The sequence below is a fragment of the Mustela putorius genome, unplaced genomic scaffold, assembly GCF_011764305.1.
Source record: "Mustela putorius furo isolate JIRA1106 unplaced genomic scaffold, ASM1176430v1.1 tig00003870_pilon_pilon_pilon, whole genome shotgun sequence".
Classification (NCBI taxonomy): domain Eukaryota; kingdom Metazoa; phylum Chordata; class Mammalia; order Carnivora; family Mustelidae; genus Mustela; species Mustela putorius.
In genome coordinates this window covers 4,939,788-4,965,119 of record NW_025422022.1, presented here as the reverse complement: position 1 = coordinate 4,965,119, position 25,332 = coordinate 4,939,788, and the positions used below count along the sequence as shown (strand labels likewise).

Genomic DNA, 25,332 nt, shown 5'->3' with positions numbered 1-25,332 from the left:
AAACGCTCAGTGTGCTCATCTATAAGATGATGTTAGACCAGCTGACCTCCAGGGTCACGTTTAGTTCTATGTTTTATGATTTCTTGTTAATAAAAATGACTCTTAGGCTAAAGGAATAGAACCCAGCACAGCAGTCCCAGGAAAGGGACCTCTGGTCTCTGTTTCAGCAGCACCGGGATAGAGTGGGCACGACACGGGAGGTTTGGATTCTTCACCGGTTTGAGCAGTTACCACTGCAATGACCTTAGAAAAGTCAGTAAAGCCCACCCAGGTCTCTGTTTCTGTGTGTCTAAAGCATGGGAGCTCCAGGGGTGGCTTCTGTGGTCCTTCCCATTAGAGAGTTTGAGCTCTACCTCATCCTTGCTTTCTGAAGGCAACTTAGACCAGTCTTGGAATAAAATGTATATTCACCCACGTCACAGATTTTAAGAGTTTTAGTAAAATTAATGCCACTGATGTTTTTCCTGCTAAAAATACATGGAATACTATGCATATTAAAGAGAATGTGGTGGCTTCTTGTCCAAGAAAATACGGAGTGGTGGATGATGCCAGTGCTGCACGAAGGAGGTCTGGAACAAGAGGTCGCAGAGGCAACACAGAGGACAAGGCCAAGGACCATCACCAATCTGGGTCACCTGGTCAAGGACATGAAGATCAAGTCTGTGGAGATCTGTCTCTTCTCCTGGCCCATCAAGGACTTTGAGATCATTGCCTTTTTCTTTCTGATTTTGGAGAGTATGCCTGTGTCAAGCAGACCCATGCTGGCCAGGCAACCAGGTTCAAGGCATTTGCCGTCATTAGATTTTACAATGGACATGTTGGTCTGGGTGTTAAGTGCTCCAAAGAGGTGGCCACTACCATCCATGGGGCCATCACCCTGGTCAAGAGCTCCATCATCTACACGCGGCGAGGTTACCAGAGGAACAAGATCGGCAAGCTCCACACTGTCCCAAGCAAGGTGACCAGCTGCTGTGGCTGTGCCAGGGCGCCTCCCACCCCTGCCACCAGAGGCACTAGCATTGTCTCAATCCCTGTGCCCAAGAAGCTACTGATGATGGCCAGTATAGATGACTGCTCCCCCTTGGCCAGGGACTGCACTGCCACCCTGGGCAACTTCGTCAAAGCCGCTTCTGACACCTTTCCAAGACCTACAGCTATCCCACCCCTGGCGTCTGGAAAGAGACCGTGTTTACCAAGTCTCTCTATTAGGGACTCACTGACCATCTTGTAAAGACCCACACCAGTCTTCACATAGAGGCCCCAGGCTCCAGCTGTGGCCACCCACAGTTTTTTTTGTTTTTTTTTTAAATTAAATTTTCTATTTAAATTCAATGTAATTAGCATAGACTGTTCTTATTAGTTTCAGAGGTAGAATTTAGTGATTTTTAAAAAGATTTTATTTATTTATTTGAGGGAAAGAGAGCACACAAATGGGTGCGAGGGGCAGAGGGAGAGGGAGAAGCAGACTCCCCACTGAGCAGAGACCCTGACATGGAGCTCTATCCCACCCAGGACCCTGGGATCATGAACCAAGCTGAAGGCAGCCACTCAACCAACCGAGCCACACAGGCACCCCTAGAATTTAGTGATTTATCAGCTGCATGCAACACCCAGTGCTCATTACTTCAAGTGCCTTTCTTAATGCCCATCACCCAATTACCCTATCCCCCACCCACCTCCCCTCCAGCAACCCTCCAATTGTTCCCTAGAGTTAAGAGCCTCTTCCGGTTTATCTCCTTCTTTGTTTTCATCTTATTGTTCCTTCCCTTCCCCTATGTTCGTCTTTTTATCTCTTACATTCCACATATGAGTGAAGTCATACATGATAATTGTCTCTCTCTGACTGATTTCACTTAGCATAGTACCTTCTAGTTCTATCCATGTCATTGAAATGGCAAAGCTTCATCTTTTTTGATGGCTGAGTAATATTCCATTACATATATCTATGTGTGACACACACACACACACACACATACACACATAGATATTTATCCACATCTTCTTTATCCATTAATCTGTAAGTGGACATCTGGGTTATTTCCATATTTTGGCTATTGCCCCCACATAATTCACATAAAGTGAATTAAAACTGGTAAAAAGAAGAATGTGGTAGATTTGTAAATACTACTTGGAAGATGTCATATGAGTATCGCTAGGTTAGAAAACTGAGTTACAAAACAATATGGACTGTAGTCCCCCCCTTATCTGCAGTTTCAGCTTCCCACAGTCAACCTCAGTCCAGAAGCATTTGATCCTCCTTCTGATATGTTGGCAGAAGGCTGGTAGGAGCCTAACGCTACATCACAATGCCGACATTCCTCACCTAACTTTATCTCCTCGCATACATATTTGATCATGTCACACCATCACAAGAGGAAGCAGGATGAGTACAGTAAGATATTTTGAGAGACCACATTCACCTAACTTCTGTTACAGTATATTCCCATAATTGTTTTATTATTATTAGTTATTATTAGTCTCTTACCATGTCTAATTTATAAATTAAATTTCATCATAGGTATGCATGTATAGAAAAAAAACATAGTATATATACAGTTGGGTACTATCTGTGGCTTCAGGCATCCACTGGGTTTCTTGGAACATATCTCCAAGATATGTTCATGGATAAGGAGGGACTACTGTATAGCATGATACAATTTTTATAAGAAAATAGTTTATACACATATAAGTACCCAAATCTTTTCCTCACTCATTCTTTACTATCTCACTGTGCACCACAGTCCACACAGCAGCTCAAGGCAAACATGCAGAAATCAGTCACTCTTGATTCCTTTCCTTCCTTCACAACTTTGCTCTCTCTCTTTGAAGGAGGTAAGGGGAAAGTCACACGAGCATTGACCTTGGGAAGTTTTATGAGCTTGAGGGAGAAGACAATGCACAAAAGAGAATGTGAGAATAAATTGGGATGGATGTTATGACTGAAGGAGAGAGAGCCCTGCTGGTTGGGGTGGTCAGAGAAGAGGCCTGAGGGGTTGAGCTGGGCTTGAGGAGGAAGTTGGTCTAGATGAAAGCAGGCAGAGGAGCAGACATGTGAGGGAAGTGGAGGGAATGAGTATGGCATGTGAAGGGAGAGGTGCCACTACTGAGGGACAACTGGCAACATGCCTGTGTCCAGCCTCTCGGGCTGCCACAACAGAGTACCACAGATTGGGGGGCATTTAAACAACACACATTTATTTTCTCCATTCTGGAGGCTGGGAGTCCAGGATCCAGGTGTTGGCAGGACTGGTTTCTCCTGGAGCCTCTCTCCCTGGCTTTGCAGATGACTTCTGCTCTCCAGATCCTCACTTGGTCTTCTCTCTGTGTCTATCTGTGTCCTAACTTCCTCCTCTCATAAGAACACCAGTCAGATTGGATTAGAGTCTACCCTACTGAATTCATTTTAATTTAATTGTCTCTTCAAAGATCCTGTCTCCAAATACAGTCGCATTCTGAGGTCCTGGGGGATAGGACTTTGATGTATGAATTTTGAGGGCACACAATTCAGCCAATCACACTGTCTGTGCCTAAGGTGTACCAGATGGCCAGGAAATGGGTGAAAAGCTGAAGAAATGTAACACATTTTAATGGCATGTTTATGGTCCAGCAGGAAGTTTGCAGGACACATAAAGTGAGAAAGGTCATGGAGATCCAACCTCTAAGACACTCTTGAGCAAAGGAACACCATGATGTTGATGTCATTGTAAGCACATTCAATGGCAATGTTCTGCCATGTGGTTTGGAGCAGAGGTGAGCCTGGGGCCAGACAGAGCAGGTAAAAGACCATCTCAGTCATTCCGGGTGTGGGGTGACAAAAGAGTCTTGACCAGGGTGGTGACCACAGAATAAAAGCGAGACAGATGGGGGATTGTTTCAAGCACCTGCACCCAGTTGATGTGACCATGAGGGCCAAATGCTGCCTTGAGAACAATGAGCCCTCTGGAAACTGGCTACCAAAACCTGCATAAGATGATTTCATAGGTCCTGGGACAACAATGACTCCAAACAATTCCTTCTGATTCAGGGCCCTCTTAATTTGTCCCCACCCTGCAACTTGGTCTACTCTGCACTTGAATATGAGTGGGCTGCACTAAGACAGATTCCTATTAGTTGGCAGAGGCATTAAATTCACTCCCACCATGTCTTGGATTTTGTGGTTATCTCCCCTAATCATATCTCTTGTACCTACAAGGAGCTCCCCTCCCTTCTTCCATACTTTTGGAAATTCTACCTGGCTTTCAAGACCTAATTCATATACTTACTTGTCCACACAACTCTTGGTGGTGCTACAGCTCCTGGGGCACTCTTGACTGAGCCCTAATCACATGTATTTATACTACAAGATGTGTATGATATTAAATAAAGTATCATGCTCATGTTTGAGATGTTTGGAACATTTATATGCCATGCAAACTCCCCTATGAGATTATAAACTCCTTGAAGTTATGAATTTGGAACTTCTTATGTATTTGTTATACTACAAAACCTAGTGCATATTAAGTGCTCAACAAATTCATGCTGAGACAATAGCCAACACCCCAAAGGTCCATGTAAATGGAGTTAGTGGATGAAAATGGCAGAGATAGAATATAAGCATATTCATTTCAATTCATAGACATGGCCTCTAAGTCCCAATCCCACCAGTTTGCTCTGCACTTCCTGAATACTGCTCAAAAAAGCATTAGCCCCAAGTCAGAAGAGATTCTTAAATCTCCAAAAAGAGCTTCATGGGTGGGAACTCAAAGTTGCCTCATCCTCATGTGTATAATGTTGATAAAAGGGTTGAGGGAACCAGACTCTTGGCAGTCTGCATCCAAGGAGATGATTAACCTGTCCTGGGAAGCAAGTGGGACTAGAACCTGTGATAAGGATCATGCCTGAGGGGAGCTGGCACCAGGGTGGCCCTCGGGGAGGAAGGCAGTTGTTCGAGTGCTCCTCAAGGGAAGAGAACAAAGGAAAATCAGCAAGGGTTTTTTGGAAAAATGTAAAAGTTGATTCTCAAGTGCATATGGAGTTGCAAGGAGCCATGAATAATGAAAAGAAACGTGAGAAAGAAGAGCTTATCACAAAACTTCAAAACTTATCACAAAAGTACAGTAATCATTTGAGTGTGGTGTAGGGATAAGGACAGGCAGATCAACCAACAGAATAGAATGGAGTCTAAAGATAAGTTCATGTGTCTATAGTCAAACACTTTTCATTGAGGAAGCCAAGTCCATTCAAAGGGGAAAGAACAGTCCTATCAACAGATGTTGCTGGGGAAAATGGATTTCCTTCCATATGCAAAAAAATGAAGTTGGACCATTGTCATACACCATACACAAAAATTAACTCGGACAGATCAATGACCTAAATTAGAAGGTCTAAAACCATAAAATTCTTAGGAAAAAAACACAGGAGTAAATTTTTACGGCTTTGGATTTGGCAATGGATTCTTAAGTATGACATCAAAAGCACAGGCAACAAAAGGAAAAAATAGATAAATCAGATCTCGCCATTAAAAAATTAAAAATTAAAAAATTTTGTGTACCAGAGACATTATCAAGAAAACAAAAAGACAAACTCTAGACTGGAAGAAAATATTTTCAGATTGAATATCTGATTAAAGGTTTGCTATCTAGATTATATAAAGAACTCCCAACACTCAACAAGACAAACCACCAAATTTAAGGAATGGGTAAAGGACTTAGACATTTCTCCAAAGAAGATACACAAATGACCATCAAGCACATAAAAAAATGCTCACCATCATTAATCATTAGGGAAATGTAAATCAAAACCACAGTGAATTACCATCTCCCATCCATTACGATGGCCATTATAAAAAATGAACAAATAAAAAAATTTAGAAAACAACAAATGTTGGTGAATATGTAGAGAAATTGGAATGAGAATGTAAAATGGTGCTACCACTGTGAAAAACTGGTGTTTCTCTCAAAAAACTAAGCACAGAATTACCATATGACCCAGCAATTGCACTCATAGGTATAGACCCCAAAGAACTGAAAACAAGTGTTCAAACAGATACTTGTCCACCAGGGTTTACTGCAGCATTATTCAGTAGCCAAAAAGTAGAAACAACCCAAGTGATTAGCCACAAATGAATAGATAAACAAAACATTGTATATATATACAATGAAATATTATTTGGTCCTAAAAAAAGGAATGAAGTTCTGATCCAACATGGAGGAACCTTGAAAACGTTATGTAAAAGGAAATAAGCCAAACACAGAAGGTCAAGTATTGTACGGTTCCACCTCTAGGAAACATCTAGAATAGGAAAATTGAGAGACGCGGAAAGGATAATCGGGGTTTCCAGGGGATGGGAGTGGGGGAATGGGGAGTTATGGCTTAATGCTTATAGAGTTTCTGTTTGGATGGTGGAAAAGTTTTGGGAGTCAATAACAGTGATCCTTCTACAACATTGTGGATGTGCTGAATGTGATTGAATTGTACACCGAGAAGAGGGTAAGATGGCAAATGGTGAATTCTGTTATTTACCTCTATTTCACCACAATAAAAAAAAACGTATAAAGTGAAATGAAACAAGAGTCGGCAGATGCAAGGAGGAAAGAGAAATGCAACGTGGATATGGTGCTCTTCAAATGGTAGTTACTGGGACAGTGTATGGTGATGGCCAGCCTTTTGGTTCAAAGATACTTTATGCTAGGCACTACATACAAAAAAACTAAAATAAAATAGGCAGAGAAGACTTGCTCCAGCCAATGTGGGAGAACATTGACCCTTGAAGCTATGAGACTGACCCATGGGCTCTCTGGGCCACCCCAAGATGCCAAGATAATGACTCTAAGGTCACTTTCTATCCCAAGTTTTATCATTCTGGTAGCACTTATTTCCTCTCTCATGCTGAAGCTAAAGTCCCCTATCAAATATGGGAGTATTACTTAAAAAAAAGTCTCAGCTAACAGGTGCCTGAAAACGTGCTTAGCTCAAAAATGTTTATTTTCCCAGCCTCTCCGAGGTGTCTGGGTGGTTCAGTCTCTTAAGCATCTGCCTTCGGCTCAGATCATGATCCCAGGGTCCAGGATCAATACCCATGTAGGGCTCTCTGCTCAGCAGGGAACCTGCTTCTACCTCTTCCTCTGCCTGCCACTCTGCCTGCTTGTGCTCTCTCTCTCTCTGTCAAATAAATAAAATTTTAAAAATACATATTTACTCTTCCAGCCTCTCTTCTGCACAAAAAAAAAAAGGAAAAAAGAAAGAGGCAGATGGCTTGTATACTTTTTAAAATTTACGTTTTAAGTCAAAACACGTCTGCTTTCTATTCTACAGCATTACAAACTCTGCTATCATGAGAGACAGTGACACAGAGGCATGCTCCCTTCATGATGGGATGTGACTTTAAGTCCTCCCCTGAGGGATTTCAGGGGTTCCCCAGCTTTATCAGGATAGCGCTGCTCTACTCCTCCCTCCACTCCTGGCACCGGCTCCCAGCACCTCAGTGTTGCAACCCGACTCTAGGATGCCATGAGCATCGAGATAAAGTCCTCTGCAGCGCTTGGCACACACCATCCAGAATCAAAATATGTCCATGGAATACAAACAATCTCAGCCCCTCTGAGCTGGGGAAAGAAGCAGGAGGAGGAGATTGGGAGGAGAAAAAGTGACCTCCGCAGAATACTAATGAAGTCTAAGCTCAATTTTAAGACGGGACACGTGTTTAAAAGAGAGCACACGTGACCCTTCATTTGCTTCAAGCTTCTTTGAATACATCTGCCCTTTCATCTGAATGATTTTAAACCTTCAGTTGGATCGGGAACCGATCTTCAAGGGTATCCACCGTAGAACTGAGGAGAGAGTTGCCTGCAAATCGCCCATGCCCTTAAATGTTTAAACGTCCTAAATGAAATAGGACACCTGCAGGGCGCTCAGCTGGCTCTGTGGGAAAAGCATGGGACTTGATCTCTGGGTCATGAGTTCGAGCCCCAAACTGGGTGTAGAGATTACTAATAAATAAAAAAGCAAACTTAAAAAAAAAAAAAAACCAAATGAAATAATCCACCTGGGAAGCATAAATAAGAAGTAATGAATCGAGCCATTATGATGAAAAATTGAGAGAGACTTAGAAAAAGATATATACGTCTGTGCAAGTGACATTTGGGTAAGTTTGATGTGATGGCTGGTTTGCTGACTTTTCTTGTGTGTTCATTGCTTTCTTCTGATTTAAATTGTACTGTGCCTATACCCCACAGCAGGTCCTAAATACTAATTGCTAAGAGACACTCTTGCGGGGAGATGGATTCAATTAGCATCACATCTTTAATGACCCGGCATATTACATACTTCCCATGTATAATTATATATTTTACGGCATCATGCCATCCTACAGATAAACAAAAAACTTTGAGAACATTTACTAGCTTTTTCGGGAGTGTCCCCCAAAGGGTGTCATTTTCATTTGAACCAACCACTGAGATGGAGTAACTCCACTCTTGAGGTTAACTTGTGGAAGTACCTTCGTTCAGAAATTTCCCTCATGAGTTTTTTTTTCTCTTTTACCATAAAATTGCATAAATGCCTATCACGCCCACTTGTACAAGGGACAGCATTTATATTCAAATATATTCAAATCTGTATTTGAGCAAATACATATACAGATTTGAATCATTTGTATTCAAGTGATTCAATGATATACAAATTTGAATAATCCAGAGATTTTGTATTCAGGGAACTCAAGATAAATCATGGGGTATTGGCCTATGAGTAAACCATTAAAACAAAGTCTGACAAAGGCACAGAGAGCAGAAGTGGACAGGGGTTGGAGGGTGGTGATAGCCTTCCTGAGAAAATGGAATGGGAATATTGAGCACTGGGTAGACATTTTCATGGCATACAGAAGTCGGGACATTGTTCCAGAAGAGTGAGCAGTGTGTGCCAAGACATGAACAGAGTGGCGGGTTTGGGAGAACTCCCTAGAGATCTAGGTTGCGATGAGAGGGAGGTGAAAATAAAAATGGAAAACTTGAGGTAAAGCCTAGGATTTTTCCTCATTACTTAATAAAAGATGTCACCACCCAGGCAATTCATCTTCATCTTAAAATACAAACATAAATTGGGTTATTGGATTGTAAAAAGTGATCGAGGTAGAATGAGCAGTCCTAGGAACAACCGAACCAAAAAATCTTCAAGCTCAGCTATACTCTTCTGAGAATCAGTAACCTCAAAAGAAGAATGTCTCTTGCCTTACCAACCCCCATCTCCATTTTTTAAACATTTTGTCAGTTTAGGAGTGCCTAGGTGGCTCAGTCGGTTAAGCATCTGCCTTCGGCTCAGGTCATGATCCCGGAGTCCTGGGATGGAGCCCAGAGTTGGGCTCCCTGCTCAGCACAGGGTCTGTTTCTCCCTCTCCCTCTGTTCCTTCCACCTGCTCATGCTAGCTGTCTTTCTCTCTCTCTTTATGGTGCATGGGCACACCCGAGGCACGCACCCACACACACACATACACACTCTCCCTCTCTTAAATAAATACATAAAATCTTATTAAAAAATTGTCCGTTTATTACAGGCAAGCCTGGCAGAACAAGGACAATCAGAAGTGGAGGATATTGGGGCAATTCCTAACGGGCCGAGAGACGCTGCTATTGGCAGCTGGTGTCCGGGGTCAAGACTGAGAAGGTGTGGGAGAATAAGGGGTGCGGGCAGGTAGATCTGAAGCACAAGGAAATGCAATCTGGAGAAGGGACGGTTTTTAGGCAATCGAGTTCTCTTCTCTGTTGCCTATTGGCTCTTCTGCAAGAAAGGCTGCTGCTGGCAGTTCTCATTCCACACCTCATTGCTTCCCCTGCTATGGATCTATTTTCTCTTCTAATGTCTTCCAGCACAAACATGTTTCTGGGTGCCTGGGTGACCCAGTTGGTTGAGGGGCCAACTCTTGATTCTGGCTCAGGTCATGATCTTAGGGTCATGGGCTCCAGTCTCAGCAAGGAGTCTGTCGGAGATACTCTCTTTCTCCCTCAGCCTGTCTCCCCTCTCAAAATCAAGAATGTTTCTGCTAGTCAAGGTCTCAGAATGACGATTCCACACAAAGCTTCTAGTGTCTAACCTGAGCCACAAGGGGTTTCCTGCTTCTCATTCCCTGTCCCCCATCTACCCCTGCTACTTCCTACCAAAAAAAGATTAGAAATTCTCTCTGACCAGGCAGGGCAAAGTTCATTTGCACATTCAACAAAGTCCATTCTTTTTGTATAACAAACATAGCTTTAGGAAGTTATCATAGCATCTAATTGAAGAAAGGGATGAGGAAAGGAGATAGTATTTACAAACCTGCCTGTGTTACACTTTGGTGGGTACTCTCAACATATTATCTCGTTTAATCTTCTCAAAGTTCCTGTGAAGGAGGCTCGATCAACCCATTTTACAGATACGAAAACAATCACCAAGTCCACAAACTCCAGCAGCCATCCTTACCCAGTCCAGTTTTTTAATACAGTGGCTTAGGCAGGTCTCCAGCACAGGAGATGACTGATAAATGGTAGTACTCCATGGGATCCTTGTCCCGTGGAGTAGTCCTGACTGAGTTGACCAAGGTTTACCTCGCTTTTCCTGCCCTGTGCTCTCACCCCAAGCCAGTTATCATGTCTCATCTCAGCACTCAAAACATATATTAATGGAGAACAGAAAGTTCTTCCTACTATCTTTGGCTCTCTAAAGGAAAAGTCAAAGTCTTACATGCATTTATTAATGGCCCACTTCTACCCACAAGGGGTTTTAAGTGATGTACCACAAAGAGGAGCACTTGGCTGGCTCAGTCAGTTAAAGCATGCCACTCTAGATCTCAGGGTTGTGAGTTCGAGCCCCATGTTGGGTGAGGTGCCTGCTTAAAATGAATAAATAAATAAATAAAGTGATTTGCCACAAAGATAGCTACAATAACATGACTGAGTATAAATAAGAATAAAATAATAGGATCATAGATAAAATAAATATAAGTAAAATAAAAGTTAATAACAGACAAGGAACAGAAAAATCATAAATTGCAGACTATAAGGAATTATATAGTTACTGTGATTAAGCCTGAATTTTTACTTTTTTGTTTACTACCGGTCAAACGGAAAAGGGAAACCTGGTCAGTTACATAGTTCTGATTGTTAAAGAAGAAAAGAAACTTTCTCAAGGGAAGCTTAGCTTTTCTAAAAATTTAGATTTAAAATATATACCTTATGTGTAATTTCATAGTCACGTCTACCCTCCCCAACTCATGATAGAGTACACACCACCCCTATCATACATTCTTATAGCAAAAGTGAAGCATTAAAGTAAAACTCTCTAGAAAAGGTTAGACCTTCTAAAACACATTGCATATCCATTATATACTGCTGTGTAACAAATCAGCCCAAAGGTCAGAACCACCACCATTTTATGTGCTCATTCTTCTCAGAGTCAGCAAACTGGGTTGAGCTTAGCTGGGCAGTCTTCTAAGAGTCCTCAAGCCTCATACTACGGAGGTTCTCACTTCACTGGTGTTGGATGGAGCTCTTCACTGGCAGCTCCCTAGATGATTCTTGGACTGCGAAGCTTAAGAACCACCGGCATTGTGCATAACCCTAACTCACAACTCAGCAAAGGCAGTTTCTCCCAGGTGAAGTGAAGTTAAAAGGACTTTAAGAAAGGCCAGATCCAGGTGACCGAAAACAACAGTGAAGACGAACAGACTCGTATTTCCTGATTGCAAAACTTATGGCAAAGTTACGGGATCAAGTTAGTGTATGGCATAAGGATCGAAATATAGAACAATGGATTAAGAGTTGAGAGTCCAGAAATAAACCCTACTTTATAGCCAATGGATTTTCAATTAGGATGCCAAGATCTTTCAATGGGGAAAAAGAGTCTTTTCAACAAATGGCATTGGGACAACTGGATATCCACATGCAAAGTAACGATTCTGAACCCTCTTCCTTCCATCATATAGAAAAAGGAATTCAAAATGGATCAAAGACCTTCAGGTAAGAGCTTGATCTATGTAACTCTTAGAAAATAGCACAGGATTCTATACCATGACCAAGTAGGATCTATCCCAGGAATGCAATGTTGTTTTAACATCCAGAAATCCAAGAACAAAACTCACTATATTAATAGGATAAAGGACAAACAAACAAACAAACAAACACATGGTCCTCAATACCTATGGAAAAATCATTGCTCAAAATCCAATTATATTCATGATATAACCTCTTAATAAACTAGGACTCAAAGGAGGCTTCCTCAATATGCTACAGGGCATCTATGAACACTTGACAGTTATCACTATACTTATTAGTAAAGACTGAATATAGCCATGAAATACGATTCAACCTTAAAAGGAAGGAACTTCTGACACATGCTACAGCATGGAGGAAACTTGAGGACATTACGCTCAGTGAAATAAGCCAGTCACAAAAAACCACAAATGCAGTATGATTCTGCTGATACAAAGCACCTAGAATAGTGTAATTTTTTGAGGCAGAGGGTAGAATGGTGGTTGTCCAGGGCTGGAAAGACAGGGAGATGGGGAGTTAGTGTTTAATGAGCACAGAGTTCCAGTGCAGGGAGAGTAGTAAGAATTCTGGAGATGGATGGCAATGACGTGTTGGAAAACATGTGACATTGTACAGTTGATGTGTATATTGTACATCACGTTGTGACAGTCGTACAATGTGAAGATATTAATGTTGCTGAACTGTCCACTTAAAAACAGTTAAAATGATTCATTTTATTTTATGACTTTTCTGTTTCACCACAAGTGAAAAAATAAAAATAAGTAAATACGACTGAAAAAAATTAATGTTTTCCCGCTGAGACTGGAAATGGGGAAGGATATTTTCTGTTGCCACCTTTATTCAACTAGACACCAATCTCTAGCAAGTGAAATACTCAAGAAAAAACAAACAGAAGGGTATACAGATTGGAAAGGAAAGAAGTATAACTGTCTTTGTTCACAGACAACATGATCCTGTATGTAGAAAATTCCATGGAGTTTCCCCAAAACCCACTAGAATTAGTAAACCACATCAAGTCTAGGATAAAAAGGCCAATACATAAAACTAATTGTATTTCAATATACTAACAATAAATAATCCAAAACTAAAATTATAAAACAATTGTATTCACAATAGCATCAAAAAAAATTAAATACTTGGGAATAAAGTTACAAAACAAGTGGAAGAACTATGCACTAAAACCATAAAACATTGCCAAGATATCTATCTAAAGATCTGAATAAATGGAGAGATGTACTATGTACATAGATTAGAAAGCTCAATATTGTTAAATGGGTGATCCTTCCTAAACTGATCTAGAAATTACATGAAATCCCTATCAAAATCCCAGCATTTTTTCATAGAACTGGATGACATGACCCCAAAAGTTATACAAAATGCAAAAAAAAAAAACAAAAAAAAAACAGTCACCTGGGTGGTTCAGTCAGTTAAGTCTCTGACTCTTGATTTCCGCTCAGGTCATGATCTCAGGATCCTGGGATTGAGCCCCATATCAGGCTCTGTGCTCAGCAGGGAGCCTGCTGAAGGATTCTCTCCCTCTCCCTCTGCATTCCCCTCTCTATCTCTAAAATAAACAAATAAATCTTTAAAAAAAAGAAATGTAAAAAACCTAGAAAAGCCAAACCATTTTGAAAAAGAACAAAGTTGGAGAACTTACACTACCTGATTTCAAAACTTGCTATAAAGCCATAGACATTAAGACAGTCTTGTATTGGTGTAAGTACAGACAGATGGGTCAATAGAACAGAACAGAATATCCAGAAATAAACCCTTACCTTTATGATCAATTGATTTTCAACAAAGAGGTGAAGGATATATATGTCCTTCACATCTTTGTTCATAAATATAAATATATATATGAACAAAAATATATATATATGAACAAAGATGTGAAGTATATATATATATCCTTCATATATATTCATATATATTATATATGTGTATATATATGCACATATATATACACATAATATATACACATACACAGTTTAGAAAACATATATACACACACATATATAACATATGCACACACACATATATATAATATATATACACATATATAAGAACATATATATATCTTATATTTGGTTATATATATATAAAAGAACAAAGATGTGAAGGATATATATATTTATATATTTTATTTTATTTTTATTATATATTTTCTTATTTATATATATTATATATGTGTATAATATATGTATATGCACCCTTAAATCACAGCATACACAAAATTTCATTAATAGACTTAAAATTTATGAACTAAATATTATCTATAAAGATGCCAAAATCAGGACACCTGGGTGGCTCAGTGGGTTAAGCCTTTGCCTTTGGCTCAGGTCATGATCTCAGGGTCCTGCGATTGAGTCCTACATCGGGCTCTCTGCTCAGTGGGGAACCTGCTTCCTGCTCTCTCTCTGCCTGCCTCTCTGCTTACTTGTGAGCTCTCTCTCGTCAGATAAATAAATAAAGTCTTTTTTTAAAAATGCCAGAATCTAAAAAAAAAAAAAAAAAAATCCTGACTTACTGCTCTTTGCTTTATTTCACTCAGGCAAATGAAGGAGGCTAAAGATGGGCCAAGTATCTTGCACGGCATTGTCTATTATTTTTAACACGTTTACCAATATTGTTGTTTCTGTGGCCAGATTTGTCGAGCTGAGTCCCTTGGCAGGAAAACCCCATCCCAGCACCCTGACAGACAGCTGCATTGAAAAGAAAGTCAGTGGGATTGTTATGTTGACCCTGAGATACTGAAAAATCCTAGATGGGTTCTAAACTCAGATTTTGTGTTATAGAAGAATAAGTTGTTTTCCATCGAGAGAATTTAATTAAGAGTTACACCAATAAATGCTCAAACGTAGCTGTAATCATTCACCCGAGTTTATTACGAAGACATCACAGGAAAGGAAGGGTTTACCCAGAGCTTTGGTTACTGTGTTTCTTAGGCCCAAAAGTGTTGAGAGGATCCACAAAGCCCCAGGTCAGCAGCTGTGGTTGGGGGGATTTTACCCACGAGGTTCCCAGGTGGGTATAATGTATGTCTCTCCAGAGAGCCTGGAACATTGCTGATCCAGGACTGAGCCTGCCTCCCTGAAATGCCTCCGAGGCAAGCAGTCCCTCAATTAATCTTCTCAAGGCTTCAATAGATCTGAGAAATGAAAGAACACAGTTCTCTCTCAAGAAAGACCTGCAGGTTTGCCCATGTCTTCTGGATCCCTTCCAGTTTCTGAGGAGACTTTCTTTCTTGCAAGTCTGGAATGGGTGTGGAAAACAGCAAGGCCCTCTTCTCCACCAGTGACAGGATGTGCGTTTGCTTGCCGACACAGGCAGCCACCTGTAAGACCAACACCTTGTTTCTTTTGTTTGGAGATTTGGTGTGAAGCAAAGCAGGTCCCCTTCCCAGGAGCCTAGTAAGAGGGAATTTGTATTTAAAACAAGGATCTGTGCCCCAAATACGATTTCCCTCTATCTCCCTACCAACCCACAAACACTCATTAAAACTAAATTTTAAGATTAGCCATGCATGTCTTTAAAGGATTAAACTCCCCTCTTAGCAAATTAAACTTAAAAACTCTATTCGGGTTACTAGTGACCTTTCTTCTTTTTAGAATATGTCATTCTCTCATCAGAGACATCAAATCTTCTTCTTTTCATGAATAAAGATGTCAGAATTAAGGGGTGCTGGGCGGGGCAGTCAGTTAAGTGTCCGACTCTTGGTTTCAGATTGGGTGATCTTAAGGCTGTGAGATAGAGCCCCAAGTAGGGCTCCCCACTCTGCGTGGAGTCTGCTTGAGATTCTCTCTCCCTCCTACTTGTGTTCTCTCTCTCTCTCAAATAAATAAATAAATAAATCGGGTTTTTTTTTTTTTAAGTCACAACTAAGATTTAGAACTCTTAATATTTGTTTGTCCTCACGCTATAATTTCAAGATGAAATTATCTATTACATTAAAGAAGTCATTTTCCAGTATGGTATGTGTGCGCACGCGTGCACACACACACACAGACACACACACACACCTGTCTCTCTCAGATCTATTCCTCAATTATATGATAAATAGTTTGGAGAAAATGACAGGATTATTCCCAGTTTGTGACAAAGTTAAGCTTGGCGTATGATCCCTGCTTATCCAGTGTTATTTCTGGATATTTCTCCTACCAATATTCAGTTTCCTACCATTTAAAAAAAAAATACAACATTATTCTCATCATCCTGCCCTTTTCTCATATTTCCTTTCATGTTTTAAAAATAGCATTTTTGAAAGCTGAAAATAGAGCTACCCTACGATCCAGCAATTGCACTACTGGGTATTTACCCTAAAGATACAAATGTAGTGATCTGAAGGGGCACATGCACCCAAATGTTTATAGCAGCAAGGTCCAGAATAGCCAAACTATGCAAAAAATCTAGATGTCCACCAACAGATGAATGGATAAAGAAGATGTGGTATATATATAAGCAATGGAATACTATGCAGCCATCAAAAGAAATGAAATCTTGCCATTTGTGACAATGTGGATGGAACTAGAGGGTATTATGCTGAGTGAAATAAGTCAATTGGAGAAAGACAACTATCATATGATCTCCCTGATACGAGGAAGTGGAGATGCAACATGGGGGGTATGGGGGGGGTAGGAAAAGAATAAGTGAAACAAGATGGGGTCAGGAGGGAGACAAACCATAAGAGACTCTTAATCTCACAAAACAAACTGAGGGTTGCCAGGGGAAAGTGGGTAGGGAGAGGGTGGTTGGGTTATGGACATTGGGGAGGGTATGTGCTATGGTGAGTGCTGTGAAGTGTATAAACCTGGTGATTCACAGACCTGTACCCCTGGGGCAAATAATACATTATATATTAATTAAAAATTTAAAAATTTTTAAAAATAAAAATAAAACTAGCATTTTTGGGGTGCCTGGGTGGCTCAGTTGTTAAGCATCTGCCTTGGGCTTAGGCCGTGATCCCAGAGTCCTGGGATTGAGCCCTTCATCGGGCTCCCTGCTCAGCGGGAAGCCTGCTTCACCCTCTCCCTCTCCTGCTGCTTATGTTCCCTCTCTCGCTATCTCTCTCTCTGTCCAATAAATAAAATAAAATCTTTTTTAAAATAGCATTTTTTCAGATTATAAAATTAATACTGTTTGTTATAAAATTTTAAAATATGAAAAGTTATGAAGAAGAAAATCAGGTTATAACACCTATTCTCCTGAAGCTGTTTCAAAAAATTGAAGCAGAATGAAAACTTCCGGACTCTTTCTATGAAGCCAGTATTACCCTGATCCCCAAACCAGGCAAAGACCCTACCAAAAAGGAGAATTTCAGACCAATATCACTGATGAATATGGATGCTAAGATTCTCAACCAGATCCTAGCAAACAGGATCCAACAGCACATTAAAAGGATTATCCACCATGACCAGGTGGGATTCATCCCTGGGCTACAAGGATGGTTCAACATTCGCAAATCAATCAATGTGATAGAACAAATTAATATGAGAAGAGAGAAGAACCACATGGTCCTCTCAATCGATGCAGAAAAAGCATTTGACAAAATCCAGCATCCATTCCTGATTGAAAAGCTTCAAAGTATAGGGATAGAGGGAACACTCCTGAACTTTATAAAATCTATGAAAGACCCACAGCAAATATCATCCTCAATGGGAGAAAGTTCACAGCCTTCCCACTGAGATCAGGAACACAACAAGGATGCCCACTCTCACCACTTTTGTTCAACATAGTATTAGAAGTACTAGCAACAGCAATCAGACAACGAAGAGAAATAAAAGGTATCCAAATTGGCAATGAAGAAGTCAAACTCTCTCTCTTCACAGATGACCTGATGCTTTATATGGAAAACCCAAAAGACTCCAACCCCAAACTACTAGAACTCATACAGCAATTCAGCAATGGGGGATACAAAGTCAATGTACAGAAATCAGTGGCTTTCTTATACACTAACAATGAAAATACAGAAAGGGAAATTAGAGAATCGATTCCATTTACTATAGCACCAAGAACCATAAGATACCTGGGAATAAACCTAACCAAAGAGGTAAAGGATCTGTATTCAAGGAACTACAGAACACTCAAGAAAGAAATTGAAGAAGACACAAAAAGATGGAAGACCATCACATGCTCTTGGATCAGAAGAATAAACATTGTTAAAATGTCTATACTGCCTAGAGCAATCTATACTTTTAATGCCATTCCGATCAAAATTCCACCAGTATTCTTCAAAGAGCTGGAGCAAATAATCCAAAAATTTGTATGGAACCAGAAGAGACCCTGAATCGCAAAGGAAATGTTGAAAAACAAAAATAAAACTGGGGGCATCATGCTACCTGATTTCAAGCTTTACTACAAAGCTGTGATCACCAAGACAGCATGGTACTGGCCTAAAAACAGACACATAGACCAGTGGAACAGAGTAGAGAGCCCAGATATGGACCCTCAACTCTATGGGCAAATAATCTTTGACAAAGCAGGAAAAAATATACAGTGGAAAAAAGATAGTCTCTTCAATAAATGGTGCTGGGAAAACTGGGCAGCTATATGTAGAAGAATGAAACACAACCATTCTCTTACACCATATACAAAGATAAACTCAAAATGGATAAAAGACCTCAACGTGAGACAGGAATCCATCAGAATCCTAGAGGAGAACATAGGCAGTAATCTCTTCGATATCAGCCACAGCAACTTCTTTCAAGATATGTCTCCAAAGGCAAAGGAAACAAAAGCGAAAATAAACTTTTGGGACTTCATCAAAATCAAAAGCTTCTGCACAGCAAAGGAAACAGTCAAGAAAACAAAGAGGCAACCCACGGAATGGGAGAAGATATTTGCAAATGACAGTACAGACAAAAGGTTGATATCCAGCATCTATAAAGAACTCCTCAAACTCAATACACACAAAACAGACAATCATATCAAAAAATGGGCAGAAGATGTGAACAGACACTTCTCCAATGAAGACATACATAGGGCTATCAGACACATGAAAAAATGTTCATCATCACTAGCCATCGGGGAGATTCAAATTAAAACCACATTGAGATATCACCTTACAGCAGTTCGAATGGCCAAAATTAGCAAGACAGGAAACAACATGTGTTGGAGGGGATGTGGAGAAAGGGGAACCCTTTTACACTGTTGGTGGGAATGCAAGTTGGTGCAACCTCTTTGGAGAACAGTGTGGAGATTCCTCAAGAAATTAAAATAGAGCTTCCCTATGACCCTGCCATTGCACTACTGGGTATTTACCCCAAAGATACAGATGTTGTGAAAAGAAGGGCCATCTGTATACTCCAATGTTTATAGCAGCAATGGCCACAGTCGCCAAACTGTGGAAAGAACCAAGATGCCCTTCAACAGAGGAATGGATAAGGAAGATGTGGTCCATATACACTATGGAGTATTATGTCTCCATCAGAAAGGATGAATACCCAACTTTTGTAGCAACATGGACAGGACTGGAAGAGATTATGCTGAGTGAAATAAGACAAGCAGAGAGAGTCAATTATCATATGGTTTCACTTATTTGTGGAGCATAACAAATAGCATGGAGGACATGGGGAGTTAGACAGGAGAAGGGAGTTGGGGGAAATTGGAAGGGGAGGTAAACCATGAGAGACTATGGACTCTGAAAAATAATCTGAGGGGTTTGAAGTGGCAGGGGGGTGGGAGGTTGGGGTACCAAGTGGTGGGTATTATAGAGGGCATAGATTGCATGGAGCACTGGGTGTGGTGAAAAAATAATGAAAACTTTTATGCTGAAAATAAATAAAAAATAAATTAAAAAAAAAAGAAAAGAAAATCAGGTTAACCATAATCCCTCCACCAAGGGTTACTCTTGTTAATATTTTTGGTGTATTTCCCTTTTGTATTTTTAGTTATGACTCCTCCCCCCCCCAAAAAAAATTACATAGCAAATAAATCTGAGGCAATTTTCCCATTCTTAATCCATATCCATTTGGCATAAGACCACTTACGTTTGGTCTTGAGTTTGTCCCACACTGTCTCCAGCCCTGATATTTGGGTCCCTGCCTTGTGTTCTGTTTCTCCATCCACCCTGACCCTGAGTTCCTCAGCTGGGGCCCCACTTACACTGGATTCCAGGTTTGAGTTTTGACTATTTGACTTCAATGCTGTTTGACCCCATGGGCCTTTGGGAACGTGAATTCTCAAGGCAAAAACTTCATGTATCTCTGTACCCGATATAACAAAAATCAAGTAAGACTTCATGAAAATCTACATTCTTTATTATTTTTGCCGCTTCTGAAACTAACTTAGAGTTTTACTTTGCCTTTTCTTTTTTAAAGATTTTATTCATTTATTTGAAAGGGAAAGAGAGAGAAAGAGTACAAGCAGGTGGAGAGGCAGAGGCAGAGAGAGAAGTAGACTCCCCACTGAGTAGGGAGCCCAACGGGAGCCTTTATACCAGCACCTGGAGATCATGACCTGAGATCTTGACCTGAAGATGGTTAACCATCTGAGCTACCCAGGTGTCTCTTACTTAGCCTTTTTTAAAAGCAGGCATTTCCAAAGACATGACATGCTAGAGAGCAGGCACCACGCTCATTTATAACTCCAGCACATGCCCCATAGCAAGTGCTCAATAAATGACCACTGAATGCTTAAATGACATTGAACTCTTGCTTCCTGTCTGAGGAAATATAATCAAAGCAACAGTAATGACTGTGGTCAGTGTCTCTGCATCCTTTATCAGCCAGAATCACTGAGCTTTAATCACTTAAACTTCTCCGTTCCTCCAGGCAGGGTCTCCCTTTCTTGGCCACTGGCCTCCTCCTCCTCCTGCCACCTTCATGCCTGCTGCTTCCCCCCTCCCTACCTCCCACCTCCTCATATGGACTGAGTTCCCTGGCAAGTAGAATGAGGTACCCTAATGTGGTTCCCATTGCCTTCAATTAGCCTTCAGCGACAGTCTTCATCAGCCTGTAGGTGTCTGCCACGCTATTCCACCTGCTTCAAGAGAGCTAAGAGCAAAGCCTTTCCACCCTCATACAGTGAGAAAAGGACAGGTGAACAGTGAGGTCATTAACAGAAAGCTATTTTCAAAAATTTTTAGGACAATTGTGACCTCTGATGAGTTACCTATGTTGGTAACTCAGTAGTCATGGGGCATCTGGTTGGCTCATTCAATAGAGCATTCGATTCTCCATCTCATGGCTGTGAGATCAAGCCCCACATTAGGCATGGACTCTATTTAAAAAAAATTTTTTTCCTAAATACTAAAAAACAACAACAACAAAAATAACTCAGTGGCTGCATCACATCGTCTGTGGTTGGAGAGGACAGAGCTGCGAAGGGGACAGGGATGGGGAAGGGGAGAAACACAAGAGGGGCCTTGCAAGACTCAAAATGAGACTGACCACAAACTTGGGCAAATAACTTCACCTTCCGCACCTAAGCTTCATCCCACCTTTAAAGTATCACCGAGAGACCCTAGAGATTTTATTACATCTTTTGATTCATCCAGTTATTTAAATTTGGGGCCCAAATTGCTTTTTGATAAACAGAATCACATTTTTAAATATTGCTGCTTGAAAGAACCCAGACATCTCACACCCATTAAAGTGACCTGGTTAAGAAAGAAAGAAAGAAAGAAAGAGAGAGAGAGAGAGAGAGAGAGAAAGAAAAAGAGAAAGAGAGAAAAGAACATGTTGGTGAGGATATGGAGAAACTAGAACCAAAACATTATAGTGGTTTCTCAAAAATGAAACATAGTATTACTTCCGGATACTAGAGTTCCGCTGCTGGACATTTACCCAAAAAGAATTGAAAAGAAGGACTCAAAGAGGTATTTCTGCACCCATGTTCGTAGCTGCATTATTCTCAATGCCCAAAAGGATGGAAATAACCAACATGTCCATCCACAAATGAATGGATAAATAAAATGGAGTATAATATTATGTAGTCTTAAAAAGAAAAAAAATTCTAGAAGAAGAAGAAGAAGAAGGCAGAGGAGGAGAAGGAGAGGAAGGGGGAGAGGAGGAGGGGGAGGAGAGGGGAAGAGGGAGGAGGAAACCGACACACGAGGTCTCTAGAGTAGTCATTCATAGAGACGGGAAAGTAAAATGGCGTGTGCTGGGAGATGGTTATTATTTTTTTTAAAGATTTTATTTATTTATTTGACAGAGATCACAAGTAGGCAGAGAAGCAGGCAGAGAGAGAGGAAGGGAAGCAGGCTCCCTGCTGAGCAGAGAGCCCGACGCGGGGCTCCATCCCAGGACCCTGAGATCATGACCCAAGCTGAAGGCAGAGGCTTAACCCACTGAGCCACCCAGGCACCCCGGGAGGTGGTTGTTTTTAACAGGTGCAGGGCTCCTGTTCTGTAAGGTCAAGTTCTGGAGACAGATGGTAAAAAAAAAAAAAAAAGGAGCCCTGAATGAGTCCCTTTGTTTTTTGTTTTTGGGGTTTTTTTTGCTTTTTGGGTTTTTTTAAAAGATTTATTTTATTTTGTTTTATTAAAGATTTATGTATTTGTTTGTTTCTTTATTATTTGAGAGAGAGGGAGGGAGATGAGGAAGTGAGAGAGAGAGAATCCCAAGCAGACTTTCTGCTGAGCTCAGAGCCCAATGCAGGTTTCGATCCCACCATGTCCTTGAGCTCATGACCTGAGCCCAAATCAACATCAGACACTAAACTGACTGAGCCACCCAGGTGCCCCTGAATGAGTCCCTTTGTAAAACCAAAGTATCCTGTGTAACGTGAGGAATCACAGCTTTTCCTCCTAAGCTGTTTTGGGAATTCAGGTTTATGTGTAAACCTAAAGTCAGTCACCCCTGAGATGTTTTGCTCTGCGAGCAGCCTGTCTGCAGTCACTTCTCCAAGAAGATTCTGTGAGAGCCATTCATATACCAACATTTGATTTCATACTTTTCTCTAAAGAATTACTTTGAGAGTCATGGCCATTCACTCACTTCCAGTGCTACACAAAGGGCAGCTTACTAACATCATTCTGTCATTGCCGCCACCACAGGGAGATGAGGGGACATGGATACACGACCCTCCCCCACCCCCACACACAAGACAGAAGTGAAGTGAGAAATTCCTGCTCCTCTCAGCCTGCGGTGGGAATGCTGGGTTGGGTGAATAATGGCTCCGCTGGCCACAGATGAAGCTTCCTCTGACTCATCGGGTAAATGAAGCTGCTTTATCTCCCTTGCCCCACCTACCTGCCTTCCCCATCCTTTCCTCCGGAGCAGCCAGGGACTGAGATAAAAGTGAACGTGCTGGACTCCTAGTGCAAGAAGGCTGCTGGATCAGGAGCGGGCCCAGCCCTTGCAGCATGGCCCCAATAACGCCTAGACCGTGCCTTTCATCCGAGGACCTCAAAGTCCTCAAGAGCATAAGCTGGTGAATCCTGGTGCAGGCCCTGGGAAATGATCTGGGCTATTTCCAAGTTAGAGAAACTAAGGCACAATGGGGGCCACGGTCGCACTGGGTATCAGCACAAGATCATGGTCCAACGAGAACTCAGGACTTCCATGTTATTTTTAACCACTACCCTCCCTCCTGCCTTTTTTTTTTTTTTAATTTTTTTGGAATCGAACTCACATATTCTAATGGGTGAGAAGAAAAGGAATAACAACTTTGTACAAAACGTAATCTGCAAATAACGCAGTGATTTAGGACATCTCAGAGAATCCCTGTTTGTGTTGCTTAAGCTTTTCTGCCTGAACGTCCCTGGGAGTGTCTCCCCTTTTGGAAAACCTTATTTCTCAGGATGCCAGCGCTCTTTTGGAAGGCGGTCACCCCAGGCTGTAAAACTGAGTATTTCCCCAAACCGCGCACTGTACAGAAGAGTCACGTGGGGGATCTATTAAAATGCAGAATCCAATCCAATAGTCTGGGTGGGGCCTCAGATTCTTGATCCAAGGACCACACTTTGAGTAGCAAGGAGCTAGACAGGGCAAGCTGCTCTCAGACAATGCCCTTCTTGAAAACGAACACTTGGAGCCTATCCATTCCCCCGCAACACACACACCCCTCAGCACCAGCTTTCTGGGCGCTTAATTATTCTGAGTCTTTAATCATTCTGAGTTTAGTTATTCCCGCTCTTTCGAGCCTAATTTGCAAACCATGCCAAGGTTGGCACATCGAGGCACTGGAGGGAGGTGAGAGAGTGGTGGTTGTTTAAAGCTTAAACAAACTAGAGAGACGCATCGTCTCTGATCATACTTAACCTTAGTTAACAGACACCATCCTTTAAGAGCGTGGGACCACATATAATTGTGTGCTAAGAGCATTCCAAGGCAACACTCCGAAAAAAGGAGAAACATTAATAGGAGGTCACTTGGGGGTGAAAAGAAAAATTACTCTCCAACCAGCCATCCGGGGTGTCTCAGGTACATAGTCCAGACACAGGAGAAGCTGAGCTGGGGATACTTATCAGTGTTTGACTTGACCTTTCGCCTCTGCAGTGTTATTCCTGGCCCCCACTGTTGTCATGGTAACGCTGATAACCCGGTGAGGCTTCTCCACGCCTCCGGAACGTGGGAGTCCTGCGAGCAGTCTCCGTGTTTGGGTCTCCCAGCCTGTAGACGAAGAGGTAGTTGAGGCCCCGGGGCACAATTTCTAAATGATAAGGTGTATGGCAAAGTCTCCATTCTTCGCAGACACCGCAGAGTTCAACCCACCATGGTCAGAGACGCGCGGGAGGCAGCCGCTGCCGGAGGAGCCTTACCCGGGTTTCTGCTGACCAGACATCAAGGATCAGAGCAGAGTGTGCCTCTGGCAACGTCTACAGCCCGCGGGGCGGTCCATCCGGTGTCCGCCCCCCCGCCGGGGAAGGGGGTTGGGGGATGGAGGGAGCAGCCCCTCCAGCTCTAGCTCCCGCCCTACAGATTCTCCATCTTTCCCTCTCAGCCTGGCAAATATTTCACAAGTCCTGAAAAGGGCAGATCATATTGCAAAATGTATATGCCAGCTTTCTCAAATATCGCCATTAAATTTTGAAAGAAATCCATGTACAGGTACAGTTAAAATGTTGGCCGTGTGCTCCTTCCTGGTCCTCTTGGTCCTCCTCTTTCCAGAGCTGATCATCATCGTGACTTTGCAATTTGTCATGTCCCGTGTTCTTTATCCCCTCACTCGACATGCTGCATGACGATGAACGTCTGTCACTGGTTTTGCGTGGCTTTCTATCCATGGCATCCCACTGAAGTCATCATCTTGAAAATGTGTTTTTTTCACCCAACATTATGTTTGGGACAGGTTTTCATGGAGGTACGTGTAGCTGATTCATATTAAGTTGGTGTATAGTATTCCGCAACATGGATTGAATTGTATTTATCTGTTCTTCTGTTTGTGGGCATTG

The 25,332-nt window shown here is 41.6% G+C and overlaps 1 pseudogene; it reads left to right on the top strand.

The window, feature by feature from the left end:
* The first annotated feature begins 623 nt into the window (after positions 1–623).
* LOC101674129 lies at positions 624–25,122 on the top strand (annotated as a pseudogene).
* The last annotated feature ends 210 nt before the right edge of the window (positions 25,123–25,332 follow it).